This window comes from Motacilla alba, chromosome 12 (assembly GCF_015832195.1).
Source record: "Motacilla alba alba isolate MOTALB_02 chromosome 12, Motacilla_alba_V1.0_pri, whole genome shotgun sequence".
Taxonomy (NCBI): domain Eukaryota; kingdom Metazoa; phylum Chordata; class Aves; order Passeriformes; family Motacillidae; genus Motacilla; species Motacilla alba.
In genome coordinates, this window is record NC_052027.1 from 8,565,672 (window position 1) to 8,589,637 (window position 23,966).

The following is a 23,966-nucleotide window of genomic DNA, read 5'->3' on the forward strand; positions in this document are numbered from 1 at the left end:
GTTGAGGGTTACATGGGTTAAAATCTGAGGCTACAGGAAGAAGAGATGAACAGAGAAACCCAAATGTGTTATTTGCTACTAAAGCCGCCCTGTAATGCTGTGAGGAGGAGGAAGGCTGGCAGCTCACAGCACTGGGGGCTGCTGGGGGTGACTGCACCCCGACATGGCCCCATGCACAGCCCCATCCTCAGGAGGAGCAGGAACCAGCTCACCCCAAATTTAGTCTCACTGTTCCCCAGCAGCTCACAGAGCCCTTCTGTGGGACTGGAGGTTCCCAATCCCCATTCTGGAGAGAACTGAGTTTCTGCAGTGACTTCCCTAAGCTCACCCAGGGGCCCTGAGCAGAGCCAAGAACAGACTGCAGGACTCCTGCATGCCAAGTTACCAGCTCTACATTAGGCTAAACTGTCCTACAAGCACAAAGTGCCTCAGAGCACAATTTTTGGGCACAGAGTGGGAGCTGTACAGAGCAGAGCATCTGTGCTGGTGCTGTACCCCAGCCTGCTCTGCCTTTGTCAATCCATCTGTACCGCCCCCTTTTCCCAAAGGGCTCTCCCCAACCAAACAGCAATGTACATTTGAAGGATTTCCATCCTGTGGATATTTCACATATTTTTAACTTTCTACATTTTCAAAAGAAAACCAAAAAAGCAATTAATGTCTTGCAATGGCAAAGAAGGTATGCTGTGGCATTAGAAAACAGGCAGCATGTGATCAACAGAAGCTGTAGAACGGGGCTGTTACAGGGAGGAACTCACAGTGCCAATTTTTTAATGCTGTTTACCAAATCAAACAGGCATTCTGCAGCCCACCTGTTCCTACTGCCTCTGACTTCACGATAGCCATTTTCTGAAGCCAGAGAAATAATTACTGGACCAGTTTATTGATGGCAGCTGGTTTGGAGTGAGAAAGTCCAAAATGTGCAATAATTAAAGACTGTAAGGGATGCAAGCTATTAAGAGGACAAAGAAAGCAAAATCAATCGATTCAGAATGGGCAAATGGACACCTTCCATGGGAAGCCAAAACCTCTTCTCAAAGCTGATGTACTCACAGTCAACTCACAGGGAAGTCCAAAAGGTGAGGTGGGAGGAAACCACAACAATCCAAATTTCTGCAGTTGTTGTTTTATCCAGGAATTATTACCCAGTCCTTGTCACTAACACAGAATTCAAAGTCCTGGAGTCAAGCAATGGCCTGGAGACCAACGTGTGCCAGCTGCTTCAAAAAGCCCTGTAAAATCCCATAAAGGAGAATTGTACACCAGCACGCCTGGGGAACAAGCTGTGTGCAGCAGACAGCCCAAAGTGCAAAGGATGGAGCTGCATCCCACCCAACTGGAGGTGGCATTGCCAATCATACAAACAAAGCCAATCTGCCAGTCTCAATATCCTACCTTGTGGCAATGAGTCCCACAGGCTAATTAAAACTTAGGTTAAGAGTGCCTCCTATCAAAACTGTTCAATGCATTGACTTCAAATTTAATTTTATGTCTCTCTTTCTTATCCAAGAGAGGAAAAAGCCATGGGGTTGGTGTTTTATTTATATCCATCATGGCCTGTCTCTCCGTGGCACTTCCCTTGTATTGTTCTGCCTAAAATAAACAGACTTAACCTTTGCAGTCTCTGCTGCATGCAAATCTTCCCTCTAAAGTATTTTCTATGCTTCTGATTAGGTTTGCTGCCCTTCACTGAACCTCTTCTATTTCCTGCTCTATCATTTTTTAATTAGGGTAACCAAACCAAGCATGCTTCTCAAGGTGAGGCCACATCACCATCTCTAGAACAACACTGTCATATTTTCAGTGTTGTCCTCTATTCAACAAATTAATGTCATGCCATTTTATATTTATGCTTTCCTGATCACTGCTCAGACCTCAGCAGATGTTTTCCATTGAGCTCTTTGAGATATTTTTTTTGTTTTGAGGCTCACCCCATTAGACAATCAACTGTTCCATCCAATTAACAGTAACTTCCTTTTATGAACATTGCATTTTATTATCAGTATTTTGATTAATACAGCTTTAGTAAATGCAAAGGAAATTCTTAGTCACACTTAGATTTTATTAAATTTTGGAGCATCAAATTTCAGCAATTTGCTACTTACTTTTACAGATTATCATAAAATACTGAGTACGGGCTCAAGGGGTGCCTGCCATACAAATGTCTGTATATGTAATTCCTGAAGCTCTCCACAGAGACATGATTTTCAAAGAATGCATGTATCATAACATAAATAAAAACCTAATTTATTTTTAAAGCATTTTAAAATCTCAAACCTTGACTTTCTGTACCTGCACCACAAGTCTACAAAGAGGGAAGTAGTAAAGCCTCTGTCACTTCCCAGGGTGCATTCACATGCACCTCACTAAGCCAAACAAACCCTCCTCCTCTGGCTGCTGTAACACAATTTTCAAGAAAGGTGAACATGACAGTCTTCAAAGGGATTTAAACAAAACAATGTCAGGAAAGGTTTCACCACCCCTTGTACCACACACTTCTATAGCCTGTGTAAAGAAATACCCCTCAGTGAAATTCAGACTACATAAGATTTTTGAATTCAGAATGTCTTTTTATAATGATATATTCATGCTTGCTGCCATCCATCAGAAACTTCTGATAGAGAGGATGCTTTTCTGTCAGAAAAAAAACAAACAAAGAAGCTGAATGACTTTAGAGGGAATCAAGTTTTTGAACAGCTACAGGGGGAAGAAGAGAAGTGAAGGGAATCTTCAGCAGTTTCTCATCTAGATGGACGTCCCTTTCCAAGGATTTCACCACAGAACGGTTTGGGCTGGAAGGCAGCTTAAAGATCACCTACTTCCAAACCCCCTGCCATGGGCAGGGACACCTTACACCTATCCAGTCTGGTCTTGAACACCTCCAGGGATGGAGCATCCAGAGTTCCTCTGAGCAACCTGTGCCAATGCCTCACCACCCTCACAGTAAGAACTTCTCCTTAATGTCTAATGTAAACCTACTCTCCGTTTGAATGCATTTCCTCTTGTCCCATCACTACACATCCTTGTAACAACTCCCCCTCCACTCCCTCACAGACCCTTTGGGTACCCAAAACCTTCTCCAGGCCGAACAACCCCAGCTCTCTCAGCCTGCCTTTGTAGGAGAGGTACAGCCAACAGGAATACTGCCCAGCAGTGGCCTCAAACCAACCTCCAAGGAATTCCACTCCTCACTGGTCTCCACTTGGGTATGAAGTCAGTGACAAAAGGCATGGAAGCAGATAAACAGCCTTCTTCCCACCACAGAAATATTCCCAAATTCTTGGCAACAGCCTCCTGCAGGAAGGCATCTTGCTGTTCACACACCTGGAGAGCTCACCACAAATCACCAGTTAGTGCTGAGGGTGTTGGCAGTGGCTTCTGGGATATTATTAATTACAGGAATTTATTGTAAAAAATATTTTCCCCAGCATATGACATATTAAATTGTCACAAGTAACTTTCTTCTAATGAGAACTTCTGCACATCAGATTAAGAGTCCATAAGCATAGCTGGGTGTTATTTAAAAACGCTGTGTTTCTGATGGGAAGGAAAAATCATCACATTTTCCAAAGATCAGTTTTCTAGAAAGGGAAAATAGCAACTTTCTTTTTAGGACAAAAGCAGTAGTTTCTACCTCAGCTAAAGAATCCCATCTGCTGTGGGCTCTGAGTCATTGGCTTATTAGCAAGATTGTCTGAAAGAAACATAAATCTTATTTGCTCAGAAACAAATTCTGCACATACACAAAAATTACAGTCTGCCACTTCCCTGTAAATTAGGCTCCTTCCCTGTCCTCAGTTCATTTCCATGGACAATGGGTAGCACCTGCTGCCAGTCAGATTCCTGCAGCACTTTCCCTTTATCCAGGAGGCTTTTTTGGCCAGTGCCAGCCCCCAAAGGCTGGTGCTTCCCTCCCCAACAGGGAGCCCATCCACAAACTGTAATTTCTGGCTTATGCTGAAATTCCTTTTTGGCCATATGCACAGACACCCCTTTTTTTTTCTTTTTCCTCTCTCTGCCTCTCTATCTTCTGAACACAACACACTGTCAGAACCCCACACTGGTTTGTGTCTTTTCACGGCTGTCACCACTCAGCAGCTCAGTCCCTGCCTCCCTTTTAATGGCACATTTCTCCCCTGCTTTACACTGAGCCATCTATTACCACTTGGATGATCAGCACAGCACACTTCTGGGGTCAGGTGTGAGACTGTGAGTTTGCTGGGGTTAATTTCAGAGTTGGTTTTTTGCTGGTACTTAGACACACACTCTTAGTAAATCATCAGAGCTAATGGGGGAGGGAGTCTGAGGAGGACGGTGGAGGCACAATTTACAGGCAATGTTTACAGCTCTTTTTTCTTTCCTTCATCCAAGCCTGTCATCTGGGGAGGCAGCACATCCTGATTTCTACCAACACAAGATCAAAGCTTTCCAGGTCTGTCAGAACTCTGAGCCTGTCACTATCCCTATTTACACTTGTTTATTTTTATTATTGTTACCATTAATAGTAATTCATCTTGACAGCTCCTGAGCAGCCACATGGGTAAGGACCTTATCCCACTAAATGCTGTAAAAAATGCAAACCAAAATGACAAGAGCTTACAGCTCTTAGGACAAGCTTGCAACAGAGAAGCTGTTTAAATGCTGGGCTTCATTCAGGTCGAGTTGGTGCAGGCAGAGCCAGGCTGCACAGGCCAGCTCATCCCCGGAGTTTAGGGCCTCACTTTTGTTGCATTGAGACAGAATTAGGCACCCAGATGTCTTTAAAGTTCAGTCCCTGTGCACCTCATTTTCACCAGCAGTGAAATTATTGAACTGTTGTGTCCCTCACAACAATCTGCTCCAGGAACTTAATTGCTCAGCTCATCAGTCACCCCACTCCCCCACAAGCAGCAAAGTGCTCAAGTACCTGAGGAGTCTGAGAGCTTGCTTCATTTTGGCAAAGTAATTCCCAAGGTATGAGATGCCAGGAACACAAAATCATCATGTTCACAGGCGTAGAGTTTCACTTCCGACCACTTCTGTGATAAACAGCACCAAAGGAGATGGGTGCCAAATGCAGTTGGAGTTTTACGGTTGTTCCTTTAGCATCTCTTTGGATTTTGTTTAGTTCACTTCTGCAACAACAGCTGGGAGCAGTATTTCCTTCAAATTACAGAAAGATTTAGTGTTACCTTAATGTGATACAAGTGTAGGCTGAATTATATTTAGGAGGAACTACAATATGTGCTAATGAATAATAAAGACTGTCTACCAGGGCATTAGCCTGTCTCTGGCTGCTGCCTCAGCCAGTTCTCACCTTCTGGATGGTACTAGGAAGTCACAATGGCTCTGCCACTCAACAGCCCCCTCGCAAGGGCCCATACTGGAAACATTCTCCATTTGCTAAGGTTTCAGCTGGAAAGAGGTCGCTACTTCCAAACATAAGAACTGAGCTGGAAAACAGACTCTCCTTTCTGCTAAACACGCCCTGCAGGATTGCAAAGCCAACACCTGTAAACCAGGGCTGTCCAAACCCACCACTTGAAAACTGACAGGCACAGAAAGAGTTTGGGAAGAGGCTCAGCCCAAGTTTCACTCCAAAAACTGTTAGCAAGTCCCAGATGCAGTCCTTATTTTGCCCTTCTCAGTTTGTCCATGTGCAATACAAGCGGGCATTTGGCAGGACACTGATGTCTGAATCACTGCTAGGGACGTGTGGCTGGTGGGAAACAGAAGTTCAGCCTAGTCAACAGTGAACTGACAGCTGCAACCAAGAATAGCACCAATATGGTTCACTGATTATCTGAATTACTTCAGGGTACCTTAGAAAATCCCTGCAATGTATCACAGCCACCAAAGGAACACATTATTTTATGCAAAGAACATTTTTGGAATGATGCAACAAAATACCCACTGATACAAATAGCTGAGAAAATGCAGTGTTAATGCATATTCCTTTCCTTCTGCATTATTTATCCTTCATAAAATACTACATAAGCACACTTGTTCCTGCAGAGAGTCAAAAATAACATATTTGACTTATCTGTTTAAGAAATAGTGACATGTGTCAACCAAAACGTTCCAACAGAGGATTTTTCAGTTTCAACAACTGTCAGAGGGCTCCTCTATTGAAAATAATCAATGCCTTTGACAGATAAAGGGAGGTAATATTATGACTTATTTTGATACAACTTGACAGCTTTTTTTTGGACAGTATTTTTCACTGTCAGTCTATTGGATTTGAATTTTAGCTGGGGCCCATGAGAAATATGCTTTGGTCTTTAGCACTGAATCTCTGCAAATCAAAAGGGCAGTGGGAGTGCAGTAGTTACCTGCTTTTTATTTGCCATTATCTATCAGACTCCAGTTTTAATTATTCATTTTTAATACCCTTCCCAATTTTTATACTCATGAGATGTCATAATAAGGCACATTTAAACTATACTTTGCCGCTCCCTTGGCAAGAAAGGACATTTCACACAGCTAGACTTGGAAATGGAGCTATTTCCTAATGTCACAGTGTTCAGACTGACAGTTCACTTCCATCAAGAGCTCATCTGTTCTGTTCTTATGAGACTGCAGCAACTTAAAAGAAGTTATTAATATTGATTATGAAATAGTCAAACACTTACCTATGCAGGAGATTGTGGGGGTAAGGATCCCTTCATAAAATTCTTTATTCAAAACACATCCTTGAATTAATTTTTTTTTTTTACAAAATTCAGCAGTGGATCCAGATCTGAATTCTTGTAAAACAAAATCAAGGCATTTAAAAGAATCACATAAATCACAAGCCAGTCCTTCACTGCTGCAAAGCTCCACCAAAAAGGTGAGGAGTTCTAGACTTGCTGCTGGCAGACATTGCCCTGAGACAAAGAGAAGGCAGGTGTAGGGTGAAGAGGATAAAAAGAAATTCCTCATTACACTGTATTTTGATAACAGCCTTTTGATAACTACCATTTTGAACAACTTCTCCCACTGAGCAGTCAGGCAGAGTCCACTTATTCTGAACCAAATTGTTTGTTCCTGGCTGCAATTTCCAGGAACATTGTCACCATATTTTGTCTTTGATATGAATATATGACCTTGTGGGTTTACTATCTAAATATTTATTTGGTTCCAAGTCTAAATTCACAGCGTGATGTGTGAGAATTCCCTTTGGTATAACAATGCTCAAAGAGACAAGGCTGTGAGATGACTGAAGGTACAAAGGTGCAGGAAATAAAAGGACTTGTATTCCCAACTCATCATTCCATATACTGCTCAAGACAAGAATTGCATCCTGGCTTTTGATGTATTGTTGTTGTATATGTTGAGAGCTCAGTTATGTTTAAATGTAGTACTTCAGCTCCTTTGCTTAACAACACCTGCTAACTTGCTTGACATCTCAAAGAGTTTCTTAAAATATTCTTAAACCTTTGGCATCCCTTCCTGCCCTGGGCTCCATGAATAAAACATTTATCCAGTCAGCAGCTTTAGCAAAGAGGAACAGCCAAGTTCCATCCATCAACGTCAGCAGCTGAATTACTGAGTGATTTCAGATCCTTTAATAACTCTGCTTCTTTATGACTGTGTTGGTAAACAATCAAACAGTGCTGGCACCTGGCTTTCAGTGAACATTAACTTTTTTTGCATTATCAAATACTACTAATAGAGCTCATTGCTGTTATTGTTATTTCAGTTTTAAAAATGTCTGCAATGCTGTCTACCTTTGTGAGAATGCACTGAGGTTTACTCTTGATTTGTTACGAAGGTCATCAAAAGCTACTCACATTAAACCTGCTGGGACTTTGGAAAAAAAAAAAAAAGCACAAGGATAAATAGAGCCTTTACTTCACATATAATGTGCTTCATTTATCACTGGGATCACCACGTAGTAATACACTGCCCTTTTGTAAGGCTGTTAATAGAAACTAAGCATTTTAGGGTGAAAAACCAATGATATAAAGCTTCTGTTGTTGTAGAAGTCCAAGGAAGCTTGGAGGTCCAAGTACTACAAGGAAATTGCCTGCAGATATTCAAAAAGAAGTTCCTGGTATGAGCCTCTGTGTTAAGGAGGGGGAATGGGGAGAAGAAAAATCAGCCTTCTGAATTGAAAACCTAGCCAGAATGTATATGAGCACATTTAGTTTGAATTAAATGGATATTCAAGATAAAAATCTTTTCCTAGGACTCTACATTGGCAGAACAGGAGGAAGAGATTTTCCACACACTTGGATGCAAGGAACAGTTTAGACTCTAACCAGGATATGTAAATGGAAAGCCCTGGTATTCAATCCTCTAACCTCTCACAAAGGAAAACTATTCTTAGGCATGCAGGAGTAACACACAGAAGTCAAAAGGGTCATCTAAAGAAGGATGAGTGGCCAGGGTAGAGCCCCTGGTCTACCTCTGTTCACCAGGGGTTTGTGCCTGGAATATAAACAGCAAAAACCCACAGACACACTAAAAGGAGAAAAACTTTTGAGTATCTCATCCTGCAAAAAGGATCCTTCTCAGCTCTGGGACACAAAAAATTACCAATATGGAATTTGCAGAGGATGAAAAGTCTGTGGAGTACCAACAAGAGAAGAGCATGAGCCTCTCTAAGCCCACCTAGACTCTTGCTCCTAAGACCTTTGGGTTCAGATGAAGGTGCCAGTGTAGGATAATTCAGAGACAGTTCCAGGGGGTTCCAATGTTTTCTCTCCCCTCTGGGGAGTCCCTCTTGCCAAAAAATAATTCTTGGGCCACGTTTGAGCCAAGCAATGTGTGCAGAAATATGGGAGGGGTTTTCTCACCTCCTAATATGCATTCCCAGCTGCAGAACCAGAGGAAAACATAGGCTGATTGCACCAGAGAAAACATGCTTTTTATAGGTTTCTGCATGCTTAAATGAGCTCTGTGCCACTGAAGTCAAGGGGCACACAGGTAGAGACCAGTAACATTTTCATTTAGAGGCATCTTAGAGCCTCTCCATAGGAAAATAAACAGACTCTTCAGTAGAATTACACCCAATTAAGCCACAGGTAAATAATTAAGCCACAGGCTTCACTATTTAAGCACTTCCCAGTTGCCTGGATAAGTGAAGTGTCACCATTATGGATTAAGTTTCTACACTCTAAGTTTTCTCTGTGGCATCTTAAAAATAAAAAGCAACAGTTAGTTATATCTAACCAAAGACTGTCTCTGTTTCCTTTGTTGAAATGAAGGCAGGTACTGCTCCCGAAGAGCACCAGTTAGCTCATTCTTTGATTCCCAGGAAGGCTGATGGCAACAATTATTAACCATGAGTGTGCTGGCTTGGTAAAACAAAACCCCATGGCAGAGAAGCCCAGCCCCAAACCCTTCTACACAGTTGGCTTGCACAGCCACGCACACAAACTCATGCCTGTGCTGATCATGGCTCACCATGCCCACCCACCCCACCACCTCTTTTTCCCATCTGCTCCGGGATTCCCAGGGCTCACATCCTCCCATGTCCTGCCTGCACTGCAGCTCCCAGCAGACAGGTCCCCCCAAAGCCCTGCACACCCAGGCTGGGTCACCTTTCCTGACTCCTTTGGGAACACTGGCAAAGGACAGGCAGGAGAAGTTCCCATCAAGATCTTCTCCCACTGCACAGAACAGTCCAACAAGGGCAGAGCTGGAGCCAGGTGGACTTTAGAGTGAGACAATGCCTGCCCTGCTGTCACTGGCAGAGGTTTGGGGACAGCATTTCAGGAATGTGCCTCCCTGGTGAGTCAGAGACAGGAGCTCCCCCCTGACTTGCTACAACACAGAGTTGGGATCAGCCTCAACTTTGAGGCCTGGGGGTTTCTTTTCTATATTTCTTTTAAAATTTGCAATTCTTCCTTTGCCCTGTTGAAGGAAAAACATCGGACCCAATGGAGGTCTTTGTGCTGGCTTTGGAGTAAGACCTGTGAATTTCTATTTTCAGTTAAAAAAAAAAAAATCCAAACCCTCATTCCGTTTTATTGCTTGATCCCAGGCTCTATAGCTGTAAATACAAAAAGCACCTCACTCATTTGAAATCCGCAACCTCTCCACCATAAATCAATCTCCAGAGAAATTAGTAACTACATTTCTGGGGGGATTTTTTTGTTTTGTTTGTCAATTTTAAAGATTGTGGATTACATAACCAGACATGTGGGTATCAACAGCAGCTGCAACTGGAATGCCCAAGGCAAAAAATCCTTTGTCTTGAATTTTAAAGAAGTCTGTTCCCTCCCCATATCCCCACTGAAACAAGTTTCACACTTTGCTACTGGAAACATACCCTGAAGACATTTACATCACAGGCTTTGTTATTATAAAGTTATAGCAAAAGACAAAAGGAACAAGGTTTTGTAACCAGAGGGCAAACATCACAACTGCTAATTTGTTAGGGGGTGACATTTCTGATAATGCCATTTTAGTCGAGCTCCATATTGTAACTTCATCATGGTATCATATCACAGCACTTAAAAGGAGAGATACACGTGAGCAGATCTATTACCTAAAACAAACAGAGGTATTATTAGGAAACTTCTTAGAACTGACTTGTATATTGACTTCTGGTCAACATTTCCAGAGAACTTCATTAAATTTATGTCATCAAAAACATAACTTATGGACCTTCTGAACGGGAACTCGTACCAGCAGGAGTAACAATTGTTTTTCCCCATTTTGTGATTTATCATCCATTCTATTACATGCTACACGGACTGTCATTTTTCTTTAAATGTGTTTGATAAAAGACTTCTTGTTCTACTGGGTCAGGTATTATTATTCACCAACATTATGTACTAACCAGCACTGACTCCAGCAGCAGCTGCAGAGCTGGGGCTGAAAATCAGAGTAAGGCTGGGCTTTTCCCCACTACCCATCGTCCATAGAGTGGGAAAGGGTGAAGGGGGAGCAGTCCCCATTGCCACCATGTGCCGAGCAGGACACAGGCACCCTGACAGATTACTGTACCACAGCAGGAGGCTGCAGGGAGAGAAAACAGCTCTGCCTCCCACAGCACAGCCCAGCTGGAAGCGCCTCTGCTCGCCGCCACCCCGCGCAGCTCCATGGCAGTGCCGCTCTCGCACCCCCAGCCCAGCCGGTTTCCAGTTTCGCAGGGATTTGGGAGCACAGGGGTGGCAGCGGCGCTGCCAGGAGCGAGGTTCGAGGCTTGGGAAGTGTCCCGGCCACCCCCAGCGGCCCCGGCCCGCTGAGCCATCGGCACGGGCAGCGCCGGGGCCGGAGCCCCCGGGCCGCCCTGTGCGCAGGGCCTGCTCCCGGCCCGCGGCGCCGCTCCAGGGAGCGCGGCACAGCCGGGAACCCGCTTTGCACGGCTCGCCAGGGCTACTTTAGATGGTCCCTTCTCTGCTCTTCATTATCCAGGCTATTTTTACACTGCTCCCCCCACCCCCTGCCTAATTGCCTGATCCTAGTTTCCTGGTCGTTTTATGCGTAAGATGAATTTCGGGAGCTCGGGCCATTTCCAGAGGTAATTAACACCACCACTCCCCTCATTAGGGAGCGGCCTACTTTCCCTCCAGCACTGCCATCCCCCCGAACGTTTGGAAGGGCTTACTATCCCCTTGTAGCTCTCTGGGTAACATTAACTCCTTGTGCTTTGCAGAACTCTCTCTCTCCCTGTCTGCAGCTGGGAGCTCCTGCCGGAGTTTTGCTGGTTTCCTTCTCAAGTCCTTGCGCTGGGGGAAGCTGCAGCTCCTGCTCCTGGATGGAGAGCTGTGCTGCCCGTCCCACTACAGAGTCCCATTTTGCCACCCTCAGCAGTCAGGATACGCAGCTGACACGGCTCTAGGTGCTGCCCAGACACATCAGAGTGATCCCAGCCCAGAGGGTTTGCAATCAATTCAGAGAAAACAAGGAAAGATCTTAGAAATTCCGGGTTGCGAGGCACAAATACAGGGAGCTTACAGCAAACCTGGCTTTACAGTTGGGTTACAAACCACCCTGTAGCACCCAAGTGCAATTCCTCCTCAAGCTGAACTTCTCTTGCCTTCAGTAGGATATTTCCTCGAGTAAGAGGAGCTGATTTGGCACAGCAGACTGGACTGTTCTACGTTCCCTTCCCACAGTCCAGCACCCTGGTACTGCCCTGTCCTATGAACCCATCACTGAGGAAGCAAAACCAAAAGCTTGTTTGCAGAGCTAACCCATCAAGAGCCCACATAGGAGGCTAAACTTAATTGTCTGTGGCTGTAGCAATATCAGATAAGCCCTGCAGAGGTAAACAAGCAGACTTGAGGGATTAACATTTTCTTTGATATAAACTTTGTAGGATGCTCTGTTGTCAAAAAGTCCACAGAGATTACTTGTGCTGTAGTAGGTGGCACTTCATTTTGCAGAATCTATGACCCAGCAGAAATTACTGTCAACTCCCCGGCCAGCCGAGGGGTATCGATTCCCCCGTTACTACAGCAACCCATTAGTTATTCGATTGTGTCTCGTGTGCAGTGACTAATCTGCCTCAGCAAGGGCTCGGATTTTGACACTTTTTCATTCTAATCTTTAATTAGTTTATTTGATGCGGCCTGCACATTTTATTTTTATACTAAGTAGTTATTGAAAATACAGTCAAACCGAGCAGAGATCAAAGGAGCAAAACCAGTCTGCTGTCAACTCAACTAGTTATGCAAAAAAATAGCAAGGAAAAAAGAGTAGCATGCCGTATCGAATGTGTAAGCCAGTTTCACTCAGCACTCCTGAAGCTGCGCAGAAATTAACCCAGGACACTCCTCCATCCCCAGGCTTCACTTGAAATGAAAGTGCCCCTGATATGTCACCTCCTTTGTATCCCCCATTTCAATGATTACACTAAAAGACTAGAAAGCGTTCACCAGTAACTTTATCAACTTCCTTTGATACCTGGCTCTTGAGATGAATAGAGTTGGAGAGCTATCTTCCCAAAATAGCCAGAGACTGGGCACCCTTTAGTGGCTTCTCCTCTCTTTGATGTCAGCTAGTGAGTGAGGGGTCTGCACAGCTCCCCAAACCTGGACAGAGGAGCAGCATGGTTGGCTAAGACCCACACTCATTCTCACAAACCACTTTAAACATGATGCTGCAAGTTTTGGCCACAAATATAAACAATTTTTACTTTATATCACACTCATGAATAAGCCACTCTTTCACCTGGCAAAAAAAAAAAAAAATCCAGTAGTGGAAACAAAAAAATCTTCACATTAATTCAGCAAGTTATGCATATTCAAAAAAAAAAAAAAACAACCACAAAAATGGAGACAATGCAGTACCAAAGCCAAGGAAAAAAAAATTAATTTATGTTTAACTGAGGTGCCATAATATCAATATTTGACATCTCTCTGGGGCACAAAACACCCACCAGATTCTTGTGCACTTAAATGGACAAACATGTAAAACCAATGCCATTCCATAGGTTTTTTCTCTGCTCCATTTCTACATGTCAGGGTGTCCACAGGTCTCAGCTGCATGTTTGAGCTTACACAAGCAAGATGCACTTAGTATAGGGTTTGAATGAATCCCCTCAGTAAAGGGATGAAAAAAAAGCTGAATTTTTTGCAGTAAGGAGAGGCTTTGCTTTAGCTTAATTTGATAGCAAACTATGGATTTATGCTATGGCTTTTCTCCAGCTTGGTGAATCAAGTGGACAAAAAGGATCCTAAAGAAGAAAGGCTTAGGATAAATATCCGGACATCTAACTGCAGGCATTTCCAGTGCTTGGTACTATCACCAGGCTAGAGGGCAGCAGAAGTTACAATTCAAGCTATGGACTCCGTTTCACCAGTATTCCCTGTCCCCACAGTTTAAACTTCACAACACTGAAGAGATAGGAAGTGAACATTTGGACACTGTCACTCACCAGCCCCAAGTCACTCCATTTAGCACAATCTCCAGTGCTTCAATCAACTTCAAAAGTCTCAAATACAGATGAAATGTGAACAGACTAAAATAGAACAGAATTCAGAATTGGTTTTGTCTATGTGGTGCAGTGTGGGAGTACACATACACATGTGCCAGCAGTTTTCCAAAACCCACCTACTTTGATCCATTAGGAAATTGATCCAGTGTGCTCAAGAGAGTGGCTTGAGTTAACCCAAGTAACCCATTTGTGTTATCGTCCCTCTTGAACAATTCCCTGGATGTAATTCATGGGACTGCAGACCAGTTATTAAATCACAACACTGCTCTCCAGAGAGATCTGACACAGACTGAGCCTTTAACAGAGAGAGTTGAGTGGTCCACCTGTACACAGCCAAGCTGGGCATTCCCTATTACCCGAAAGGAAACCTGTAGGAACACTGGATTGGTAGTAAACTGCAGTAAAAGTGCAGTATTTTATTAAGATAAATTTCACTGAAGATGGACAGAAGCACTAACAAAACACAGAAGGGAGTTTCCTATCACCACTGCTGAAGATGCAGTAAAACATTAAGGTAAAGCAAGATGCATCTGCACCAACAAAATAACACTTAGAAAATTCAAGGCATTGGCAATTAGAAACTGACATTTCATACAATTGGACATGCAATTAGGGAATGTGATCGACCAACTTACACTCTCTGACAAGGTATTTCATATCATCCATCCCTGCTTTGCCATAGGTGAGTGAGACTTTCAGCTCAGCCTTTTTTCCATAAGACTAAAATTCTACTTTGGAGTAAACCAGTGTTATTTGAGGCACAGAGTGAGATCTTAAATCTGTCCCCTGTATGCCGCTAACTCCTGTGTCCTTGGCTGGCCTGGGGAGTAAATACTGTTCTGTCCTCTGAGATTTCCCTTTCAAGAGCTTCCATTTCATCCCAGAGCAGGCCAGAAAAAGCACTCCCCAAAGCCCTTTCCTATACTAAATGTCTTCTTAATTTCTTATAAAGTCAGAGGGAGTTCAGTATATCCCACAAACTCCTGTGGAGGTTGTAGATCCAGTCCCAAAGGCCCAGCCTTGTTAACACTGCAGCTGAACACAAGGCATGTCAGCCATCCCCTTGAAGTCTGTTTTATTTAATTACCACTGTCAACTGTCTAAAAGGCTGTTAGTTTAGAAAGAACTTCAGGAAAGTGAGGTGAAGAAGAGAAGCAGTGCTAGGAGAGGAAGCTTACAAATGATTGTGATGAATAAGAAAGCAGAAGAGACATTGCATCTAAGTAGCTGCTCCTGAGTCTTTATACACCATTACATATGCAGTTACACACAAATAAAGCACATTCATGCTCCTCTCCATATCATATTTCACTCTAGTGTATGAATAATTTGATATGCCTGTAAGCAGAGTCCAGATTCAAGAATATTAAGAAATCACACAGATACACTAATAATGAAACAAAATCCCTAAGCCAGAGAAAAACCAGCTGTGTGTAATTCATTATGTCATAAGACTGCCATGTTGCTCAACAGAAAAGCCTGCTTTTTGCCTGGCCAGGAATCATCCTAAACCTATAGCAAAATATAAATTATGCTTCAGGACATTATATATTTGTTTTGCAAACATAACTTGACTTTAGGCACTTCCAAGAATAAAGGAATATGCAGATGTGCATCCACTGGTAGTGACACGACAAAGCTACTGTTCTGCTGGAGCAGAACACCCCTCAAGCACAAGTTCTGGCAGCATCACCATGTCCATGTACACTACTGATTAGTGTAATCCCTTTACTGCAGGGCAGCTCTGCAGAAGAGCCCCAGAGGAGCATGTGGTTTAACAGCCTGTGTGCTAAGTGAGGGCAAGAGCCAGTGGAGAGGAAAAGGAACAGGGCTGTAGCAGCCAGTTTATCACACTTGAACCAAAGACTTGCTCCTCTCATATACTGCCCTTCCCAGCTGCCATAGCTTGGAGGCATTTTCTCTGCTCAGGGAGAACTGTGCACATGGCACATCCCCCATGGTGGCTGGCTGTGATCCCATCACTGCTGTGTGGAGCATTAAGGTCAATATGCCTGTAACCATAAATACTCAAATACATTTTGCTAATGATCAACCATCGTCACTGAGCAAAGACAAATGTGTTCAGCACACACTCCAAGAGCACCACAGCATTGCTTTTAGAGGAAAATACACTGAAGAACCTGGACTTCTTGTCCCTGGAAATAAGCCATGTCTTCATGGCCTAGTCACCTCTATAAATACAATGAAGTATGGTAAATACATCTGGGATTACATTAGACACTGAGCAATTTGGAAAGATTGGTCGACTGTGGAAATCTAAAATGGTCTCACTAAAGCAGCTTAAGTGGTACTAGCTAAGCAGGTTTGGAGCCCACATTTCAATGCACAATACCATGCTATGGGAACTCACTTTGCAAAACTGCCCGGGCTCAATGTTCATTACTAGACTGCTCGATGATTTACTGTGTCATAAACTGGAACTTCTCCTAGTGCCCTTTGTGTTGATGATGTCATTTGAAGATCACTTCTCTTTATGGTTGCTACATGCAGTAAAAAGATTTACAGTGTTCATATGTCTCCACCAATGGCTCTTATGTCCAACCTTTAAGATCCAAACCCTGTTAGAGGATGGGATTCATCTCACCTAACCAACACCCCAAAGCCAGGCCACCTTTGCTGTAAGGGTTGTTCTTCTGTGGAAAACAAAAAAAAGAAGAGGCATGTCCAGATCATGAGTCTTTCCCCATAGCTCAACCATCCACTTGATGAATCCAAGCCATGATAAAGTCACATACTTGTCTGACAAAGCTATCGATGTTCAGCAGGATAGGGCAGGACAGACTAGAGAGACCTCTGCCCTGTAAGCAAAATTATTTAGAAGGAGAGGAGGTGTATTAAGATGATACATGTCCACCTTATCTGTATGTTTAGAACTGGTTAAATCCACCTTGCATGATATATTAGTGAGATTCTTGCTTCAAGTTTCATTTTCCCTGGAAAGGCTGTGAAACAAGAATAAGTGAAAAGACCCAAACTCAAGGCATTTATAAGGCAAAGTAACATCACAGTTCTCAGGTTTCTGCAGATGCAAGCCCCATAACAAGCAGTGGAGGTGAATTTATCCCAGTGTTCCCCAAATCCACAGGTGCACCACTCCTCCCTCAGTGAGCTTTGGGGTAAAAGTGTCCCAGGAAGGGTTTGCCCATTTGCACCAGTAACAGAGAGCTCATCACAGGCATGATGAAAACCAAGCCACAACAGCCACTGATATCAGCTTCAGTTGCAGGGAATATTTACTCCCTCCATCTCATGGGAGGAACATGCAATTTGAGCACCACAGCAAGTGGAGGTATCCACATTTCTGGGTGCTGGGGTACCCATCTTCCTAAGTCACTTGTGGGACACCAGCAGGAACACCAGTCAGCATCCCATCCCAAATCCAACCTCTGCACTCACAGCAAAAATTAAACCAATTGCACAACATCCCACCTCTTTAAGATCCTGTAGCAAAATTAGTAAAACATGCAGCTACTCTGTCATTTTTATTGTATATAAAAAGAACCCATTACATTTATTTGTTACTTTTTGTTGCTGTCACGAATGCCTAAATAATCCTTCAGTGTTTAGAAACAAGCCACTAGGGACCAATGAGACACATTTATTGTAATTACATGATTCTTCTAATTAATTTTTGTCAGGAAATTTGAAAGTAAAAATCTCCAGCTAAATGGTCCTCCCCCTCCTCGCTTCCCTCCAGCCAACAGACACGTTCCTGAGCCTTGTTTAAAAAGCTCGTTTTCTTTTTGCCTAGTTGAAATAAAGTGGAATTGTAATTGAGAGTGGGCAGAAAGGAGAGAACATTGTCATTAGACCACATTGTTTAAATCAACCCGTAACAAGCATTTCATTTCGTTTGGGTCATTAACTACATTTGAGTGAAAAATGTAGTTTGCCTGGCAAATTGGGTGGTGGCCAAATGCCTCTAACTGGAGACTTGCCTGGGTGAAACCCAGAGACCACAGCACAGGCACACAAATTTTACAGGTAGGAAACTTAACCATAAAAGAAACATGTTTCAAACCAGCATTAAAAAAAAAGCGGACGCTTATCAAAGATATACACAATATTTGATATTTAGTGATCTATGAGGTTGTACAGCCTGAGGCAGTATTCTCATAATTTATTCTATTCTCTCCTGTGACACAGATCACTGAATGTCATAGAGTAATTCAGATGAGATAGCCTGTAATTAGGGATTAATGCTATCAATTGCTGGACTCGCACCACTTGTGACATATGATACCCAGGTGATTTTACTAAAACAGTTTACCATATCCCCGGATAAGCCTCAAACAAATTCATTTCAATAGTCAACCTCCGTTTTCCAAGCCACACCAGGACTTGGCAATAGCTCACTTACTTTCTCTCACACAGCCCACCAGGGAACTGACCTGCCAGATGCTCAGCAGCAGTGTCACTTGCCCCACCTCTTATGTGGTCCACAGCTGAGTGTCCCTGGCAGAATTCCTGTTGCCACACCAGAAGCCTTGCAGCAGACACACCACAACTTCAGTCTGAGTCTCAGCCTCTCCCCCATGACCAAATCCTCCCTGAATGAGTTGCAACTCTTCTATCAGGACTCTATCCACGGGCATTTTCTATCAAGCCTCTGCTACAGCTTTTAAATTATAACACTGGTTACACACAAGACTTGAAGTTCCTCCTTTGTATTCCCAGTGCTGACATACTTAAGACATTTGACTGATTGACCCATTCATTTTCTTCTTGTGACAATTATTCCTCAGCCTCTCCCAGTTCTTGCTCGTGCCAGTGGTTTGATGCTCCACCATCCTCTGCCAATCCTATTTTCAATCCTTCTCAGCAGCAGCAGCAAATCTCTCCTCATTGTCTGTTTCCTGCACGTGTGGTTCCACTGGGACAACACATAACATGGGGACAGTGTCTAACAGTGTCTAACACTGTATTTGGTCCCTGCTACTCCCAATCTCATCTCTTGCTGCATGTCATACTAACTGCAGAGATACTTATTTGAAACACCCCCAAGTTATTCTCTCCTATCCTCCTATTTATGGAAAAGCACTGATTACCCAGAAGTATTTTTATTTAAACCAAAAACCAATTTATATTATATAAGAAAAAAAAGGTCAGGTAGATACTCCATTTATCACTATTACAAAGGGCTGTAACACAGTGATGAAAAGAAAGAGAAATTAATTACAAGTCAGAGGCTGCAATAACTCTCTCTGTAATTGTGACGAAAAATTTAAATTAACATTTCTGTCACCAGGAGAAGTTTGATTAATTTTACAATAGTGGAGATGCTATCACCTTAATATTGGTAGGTAAGGAAATTTTACTATTTGCAATTTAGATGTAGATCATTTCTTTAAGACTCAAAAAGTGCCTGCGAGGCACCTTCACACTTTATTAACAGCTCAATCAGTGCCATGCTAGAAATAATTAGCCAAGAGACCATGTAGTAAATACATCTAGACTAGGAAACCTGCAGAATAAGAAGCACGTTATAAAATCCAGACCCCTACAGGAGGAACAGCCTCTATCCAGCTCTCCAAAGCAACTGCTGCTACCCAGCTGCCTGCTATGGCACTCTGCCTTCAGGGAAACAATAGAAATACCAGGATTTCTGACAGATTTGTTTTGTTTTCTGGTTTTAAGCCTCTGCTTGGCTGCAAAGCCCGAGCGCAGAGGGGATGGATCCAAGCAGTGGTCACGGCCATCACACCCTGCCATGGCAGCCAGCCCCATGCCCTGGGTGCCACACGAGGGGCTGGCTTCCCTCTAGGGCTGGTGGGTGCAAGAGGTGGGAGGGAGAAGAGCTGCTGAGGAAAGCAGCTGCTGGCAGATGGTGAGTGAAATGTTGTAAGAAGGAAACTGAGGCAAGCAGGGATTCCCATGGTGTAGTACCGAGGGCTCTGCAGCAGCCACACGTGAGCACAGCGTGCAGCAGCCAGGCAGGCCTCCTGTTCCCAGCCCACGGACACAGGCCTTTCCTTCTTGGGGTCTGTTCTGTTTTCCTCAGCTTTCAGTCCTCACAAGACCCTGACCAGAGCTGGGGTCTCAGACAGGACTTGGATATGCACAACCACTGGTATCCTAGAACAGCAGCAGGCTTTGATATTAAACACCCCATAGACAGACCCTGGCCAGCCCCTGCTTTCTCAGCAACTTGAGGGTTTCCTGCCCCTTCAGACAGTACAGAGCTCCATGCAGGACAGGACAGGACCCAGGCAGCCTCTCCACTCTTGCTGGGAGAAAAGGCACCCTTTGATCTCAGGCTTGCAGCTTCAGGCTTTGCAGAGAGCAGCATCAGAGCAGGGAAGGGCAGCTCTGCCTTGGGATCCCCTCTGGGACCACTCATGTCAACAGCCCAAATATCCCTGTCTGCACTGTGCCTGTGAGGAGAAAATTCATGTGTTTCTGTGCCCTGAAGACCTTCCCCAGCTGCAGCACACACAGGAGCAGAGGAGGTGACCCAGAGGGAGCAAGGGAGCGCTGCAGCCAGGCTCTGTGAGTGACACCAGTCCCCAGCCTTTGCTACCAGGGCAACCCATGCAAAAGCCCAAGGATACAATGCAAAAAAGTAAGGATCAGACCAAAACCCTGGGAAGCTTTCCCAGTTCTTCTCTGCACTGTTTAGCAAGGGCCATTAATTTGTTCCTTTCATAAACACTGTGAATGACAAAAATCTGAGAAATAAAATGAGCCTAATGAAAATGTTCTGGTTCTAAGGCAATCAATGGCATTTGGCTTACAGAGAAAGGGAAACACAGCTCCCATCTGTACTCTGCTCCCTGTTGTCAACCAGGCTGACTGTTTCCAGCATGGATCAATGAACCATTCTTTAGGGGAAGCAAACCCAGATGAACGGCTCTCTCCTTCAAGATCAAACTGACCCGCCTGGGAAGTTTCAAGAATGTTCTCAAAACTGTGAGTTTAGGGAAAGTTGGAGCACTTGAAGTTTCTCTGCACCTAATGGTGTCGAATAAACTACAGTATTTGCTGCACTCAGATGCTGAGCAGAAAAAAACTAAGATTGTGCTCATGGGGGTTGGATCACCTCCTCTGGAGCACAGAGACAACGCTGCACCATGGGTGCAGGGGCTCCTGAAAGTATTGGGGTGAGCAGGGGAGAAGGAGCTTTCTAATGCTGTCAGCTTGCATGCAATATTAAACATTTGATACAAAATTTTCACTGAACTTTTTTAGATTGAGTGAAGTTAAATGGGGGGAGGAGGAGTAGGAAGGAGAAAAAAAATTGTAAAATGAAGGATAAAAAGCAGGATGGAAGGCAACAGCGGGGCAATACAACCAAAGCAGTGAATTCACCATTCAAAGAACTTCAGGAACTAGGACTTTGCCCTAAAAAGCTGGAGATCCTTACAAGGAATGCTATGAATAAATGTTTATTCCAGCAGTGAAGACATCCCCAAAAACATGCAGGAGCTGGCACTGCCACAGACTGCCCAGACAGCTCCAAAGCATTTGTGCTGGAGAGAGAGAGAGAGGCAACTGCTCTGTCAAGTGCCAGGCCCTTTCCTGAGACACATCAGCACAGCCTCTGACGAATGGTACCTCCAGGATGGCTGTCAGAGGCTGTCACTGGGCATGTTCCAGCAGCCAGTGTAATTCACCATGACAGTAACAGGCATGGGGCAGCACAAGGTCCCCAAACCACACTCATTTAAGTAACTAGAAAGCCAAGGAAAGCACAGGCTGGCCAAGGAGGTGAACTGCAGCAGGCACATAACAAATGTTTATTGCACATGGCTAAGGTAAGGCCACGTTCCTTCCTCCTCTTGAACTGACACAAAATTTAATGGGAGATCTTTATAAGGACAGGCTATGGAAAGAGGCACTAAAGGCTGTTTCCAATGACATTTAGAAGTAGGCAACAATAAAAAGAGGAAATTATAAAATACAGATACCAGACTGGCTGCAAAACTTAAAGGTGGAATTTCTGCATGTTCTGAACATTGTTGCAAGCCAGGGAAGAAACAGCTGCCCTCTGAAAAACACCTGGAAAAGCAAGATATGGAAAGCAGAGTGAGTGTAAGAGGACAATTCCACTGAAGCTGTGTTTACTGCAGTCTGAGCTGCAGATGTCAATAGAACTAGACCATCCCAAAAAGGCCAGCTCTGGGAACAAAAACCACAGCACAGTCCTACCAACTCCAGCCACCAAAAGCATTTACCCTGATGGGGTCAGTATCATCAGGCAACTAAAACCAGCTTTCCTCAAATTGTTTCAGTAGCTTCATGGCTGAGCTGTGTCTTGGGACAAGGCACTGCCAAATCCTTCAGGGAGAAGGATTTTCTGGCTGGTCAGTGATAATCCTGTTGTCAAGACAATTTAGTAGGCCCTTTCCTTTACACTGCTTTGATAACACACAGCAGAAGTGGACAGGCCCTGGTGACAACACCCCCTCCCCACCTCTGCTCCTGTAGATGCCTTTTGCCAGTAGCTGGCACTGCCAGAGTGTAACAGAAACATGAACTAACAGTCTTCCAGTAAGTATTTGACAGATTAAACATTGCCTTGAGCTTTATTTCTTCAGCAGAGTTATGAAAAACTAACTTCCACTGGAATTAGCATTTAGTGGTGGTTTGCAGAGTGACTGCCTGAGGCTCTGCTTTGGAGCACATCTGCATCTGGCAAGGGATCCCTCTGACCCATCAGATCTGCCTCCTGCTCTCATGGCACTGCAAAATGAGGAGCTGAGATCTGGTGCTCCAGCTGCCCTGCAGGGATGACCATCATGAGAGCCGAGCACAGTTTGTGTGATACAGAGGCTGGTTCTGACATTCTGGAATTAAACATTATAGCACAACTGGAGTTTGTCCCAGAGGTCTGATGTAGTCATCCCCAAGGAGGGAGGCTAACAGGGGGCAAGATGCTGTACATCTACCCACATAGCAATTGAAGGAAGAAAAAAGTAAGAGAAATCATATGATTCTTTATTTAAGAGCTAAAGACACATTTAGAATTTATGAATCACCCAAAAGAGCTACAAAATTGTGTGACCTGGCAAGATATGAGGCTTTCCAAGAAACTTACTATCTCTGGACAAACAGATGTCATAAAGTATACCCAGCTTCTCTGTTGCATGTTTTCTTCATCCTCATATCCAACAAGAAGTAGTTTCTCAGCTTAGGCAGCACCCACAGAGAATCAATTGAACCTGCTTATTGAGAAAATACTTTCAAACAACTGATTCCTTATCATAAAGGATGCACTTGGGAACTACACACCATCTGTGAATTAGAGGCAAAAGCTCTCTAAAATTTCATGTCTTTGAATGGTAAAGCCTTTAAGAGGGAAGGGGAAAAAAAGGAAAAAAGAAGGAAATCCGGGTCCAATAACACTGCTGGTAGCAGTTTACCTTTGACTACAGAGAGGGGAAAAAAAAGAAAATCATTAAATGTATCTCTCACAGAATCCATTTTACAAGCTAATGTCACTTTGCTTTGCTTTCAATCAGAGATTAAGGTTAATCTCCAGAACTACTGGCGCACATGCAGACACGGTGAAAAAATGCAAATAATTCCACCAAGGAGGCACAGAGAAGAAAGCTCTTTCTTCACCAGAAATCTATTATACTACATTAAAATGCACCATCTGATTTACAGCCCCGTTTGGGTACTGCAGTACAGCTGGGAACAGGCAGAAGCTCTGAATACAGCTCCAAGAAAGCAAACTACAAATGAGTGCACGGGCAGCTGTGTCCAGTGGGGGCAGGGGGCAAACACGGGCACATGCTTTAAGTGCTGGTTGATTACTGACCTAAACACACCTCATTTTCTGCCCATTGTAAGACCTCTGCAACAAGCCTGAATGAATGCAGAAGGGTCCATTTATGAAGTTACAGCCCTCATGGTGCCCTATAGCACAAACAAGCAGTGACCATTTCCCAAGCCCTCCATGGAGTCGTTTGATTCCCTAGGGATGAACAGGAAACCGCAGCAAGAGAATAAATGATGCACACAAAAATATCACCTCCCAAGATTGCTGCGTGCAGCTCCCCTGCACTGAAGGCAGCTGTCTGACCCCAGACTAGCAGGAACTAGGCAGCCACCAGGATTGCATCAGTGTGTTCTTTATGAAAGAGAG